The 3,462-nt window shown below is 40.9% G+C and overlaps 1 pseudogene; it reads left to right on the forward strand.

Moving 5' to 3' along the window:
* Positions 1-562: 562 nt before the first annotated feature.
* Positions 563-3,116, forward strand: LOC114717706 (receptor-like protein kinase FERONIA; annotated as a pseudogene).
* The last annotated feature ends 346 nt before the right edge of the window (positions 3,117-3,462 follow it).

A 3,462-nucleotide genomic window follows, 5' to 3' on the forward strand; every position in this document is an offset into this window, starting at 1 on the left:
ACAGTCACATCAAAAAACTAAAGCATGAGTTAGAGTGCACCAAACATTTAATAGATTGTGAGTAAAATTGTTCTACTAAAAGAATTAGAATGTTAGGTATATTTGAGAAATATCATCACAATGTTAAGTGAACATTTATCTAATTATAAATTTAAAAGATAAAATGAATTAAATTTTTGCGTTTCGTTAAAAAAAAAAAAAACTCCAACTAGCTCCTACGGGTATTAAATGCAACCACTGCAAATTAAAATTAACCAAAAGTGAAGAATGAGGATTGAGGAGAAAGTATACTGTGATGGACAAAAGCATGGAGTGGTTCCCCTCAATTGTTGCTCCGTCACATAGACCGTTTATGAGACTCCCCACTTGTTAGAGTAGTAGAAGGAGTCAACGGACGATGTTTTATTGTATAGACTTTGAACGTTTACTCTCCCGAGAAGCTTCCTCGCAAGCAACTACTAGCATCCGTGAACCCAACTCCTACAAAGCGGGAACTGATTTCTCTTATTGAACTACAAAATTTACTTCCATCAAAACCTGACTTCGTCTACTTCTTCCAGAGATGAGCTTCAGTAATTATACTACTTTTGCATCATTAAGAACCATCTTCCTCCTCCTCCTCTGTTTTTCCCATCTTTTCCTTTCCACACTTGCTTCTTTGTACACCCCCGTTGATCTATTCAGCATTAACTGTGGCTGCTCCGGCAACTTCGGGAAATGACCGGACATGGACCGGAGATATCGACTCAAAGCTCTTATCAAAACAAGACGAATCTGTTGCAGTTACAGCACTTACTCAATCTCCTTCTGCTCAACAAGTCCCTCACACCACAGCTCGCCTATCTCGCTCTCAATTCTCCTATTCATTCACTGTGTCTCCAGGCCAGAAATTCATCCGCCTCTTCTTCTACCCAGGTTTTAACCGTTTTGATGCCTTCTTCACTGTCAAATCTGGTGGGTTCACACTCCTTCAGGATTTCAATGCTTCGGTCACGGCCGATTCGAAACATGAAGATACCATCCTCAGAGAATATTGTGTCAACGTTGACGATGGTGGGAACCTCAACTTAACCTTCACTCCAAATTCAACAAACCCACAATCATATGCATTCGTTAATGGGATCGAGATCGTATCCATGCCTGATTATCTCTATTACACTAAAGCTGATAGCCCTGGATTCGATTTAATTGGTGCGGAGGTCATGTTTTACATTCCCACCAACGTTGCTCTCCAGACAGAATACCGGCTTAATGTCGGTGGGTGCGAAATCTCAGATGCGGATGACACAGGAATGCTCCGATCTTGGGACGTCGATGACAGTTTTCTAGTAAGTCATTCTCAATTACCTGCTGATTTTGAGGGTGAGAGAAGACCCCTGATATTCACTAAAGTTCCTAATTACACCGTACCTGAGCGAGTCTACCGAACAGAACGCAATATGGGGATGAATAAAACTTTGAACAAGAACACTAATCTTACTTGGGAGTTTCCCGTCGATTCAGGCTTTACCTACATGCTGAGACTCCATTTTTGTGAGCTTACTCCAGGTATCAACGATTCCTACAACAGAATGTTTGATATTTACACAGCCGACCAGTTAGCTGAGCCTAGGGTGAATGTGTTAAAGTGGGCAAAGGGAAAAGCAGTTCCGGTATATAGAGACTATGCCGTAATTGTCGCAGGTGATGGAAAACCAGCTTCTCTTTCACTCAAAATGCATCCTGTCTCGGATTCGATGATTCAGTACAGTGATGCATTCTTGAACGCACTTGAGATTTTCAACACCAGTGATCGAAATCTCGCCGGACCCAACTCTTATCTTCCTCCTCCTCCACCACCCAATTCTAATGAGCTACCCCGAGAAAATCAGAGAAGAAGAAGAAGCAAGATAATTGGGGTCGTGGTTTGCACTGCAGCTTTCGTCGCCGTTTTGGTTCTCATTGTTGCTTTCTGCCTCATTACTCGCGGGATGAACGTCAAGTCGAGCGATTATGGAATTTTCAAGCGCTTTCAATTATTTACTGTCACCAAATCAGCGAATATTATTACCAGCGGCTCAATTGTACGGACGGAATTGTGCCATCACTTTCCCATCGTTGAGATCAGAGCCGCCACCAACAACTTCGATGAACTCTTCCTCATCGGAGTCGGAGGATTCGGCAACGTCTACAAAGGTTACATTAAAGACGGTCAAACTCCGGTGGCAATCAAACGACTCAAACAAGGGTCGCAACAAGGGCTCCACGAGTTCCGAACTGAGATTGAAGTGCTCTCCCAGCTTCGTCACAATCATTTAGTCTCTCTCATTGGCTACTGCAACGATGGCAACGAAATGATCCTCGTCTATGAGTTTATGGCTCGTGGGACCCTCCGTGACCATCTTTACAATTCTAACAACCATCCGCTTTCCTGGAAGCAGAGGTTGAAAATTTGCCAGGGTGCAGCGCAAGGACTACATTATCTTCATACAGGTGCGATACGAAATATCATTCATCGTGACGTGAAGACGACGAACATTTTACTTGACGAAAAATGGGTGGCTAAGTTTTCTGACTTTGGATTATCGAAAATAGGACCCACTGGGATGTCCAAGTCCCACATTTCCACAGTGGTGAAAGGAAGCATTGGTTATTTGGATCCAGAATACTATAAACGCCAAAGGTTGACTCTAAAGTCTGATGTTTATTCGTTTGGTGTGGTTTTACTCGAAGTATTGTGTGGGAGGCCACCTTTCTTACGGACTGTGGAGAAGGAGAAGGCAAGCTTAGTAGAATGGGTCAGAAAATGCCATCGCGAGGGTGTGATTTGTGAAACTGTTGATTCGTTCATAACAGAAAGTATCAGACCAGAGAGCCTTAAAGCGTTCAGCTACATGGCGTTAAAATGTTTGGAAGATGACCCAAATGAACGACCGTCGATGAGTGAAGTTGAGTGGGGCCTAGAATTTGCGTTGCAGCTACAAGAAAGTGCAGAGGAAACTCAAGAGGAAGGAAAACGTGAGGAAGAAAGGGCTCTGTTAACAAAAGTTACCGATGTGGAAGAAAGTAATAAAGTTGGTTTTAATAATGTGGAGATTAGTTTTGCCCTGTGGAATGATGTTAACGATCAAGTTTGATCGAAATATATGTGACAGAGGAAAGACAAATGGTATTGAATTACACTACCCACAATAAATCGTGAATTTCTTTCATAAAGCAATAATTGTTATTTTTGTCATTTTGCTAGAATTATATTCAAATTTGAAATTACAATTGTTATCCTTTTTAAAATTGCACCCTTCTTAAATTGAGTAAGGCATTGCTTTCTTTATACTTCGTTTGACCGGATAGAATTGGTATATTTTTTTATTTTATATTTAAATTATTATATGGGAAATAAAAAGACTATTACGAATTACTAAATTATTTCTTAACTTAATAATCAATTAATGATAAATTAATATTCTCCCATAGTCATATACT

The sequence above is a fragment of the Neltuma alba genome, unplaced genomic scaffold (assembly GCF_004799145.2).
Source record: "Neltuma alba isolate B1F8T4 unplaced genomic scaffold, ASM479914v2 tig00011770_pilon, whole genome shotgun sequence".
Classification (NCBI taxonomy): Eukaryota; Viridiplantae; Streptophyta; class Magnoliopsida; order Fabales; family Fabaceae; genus Neltuma; species Neltuma alba.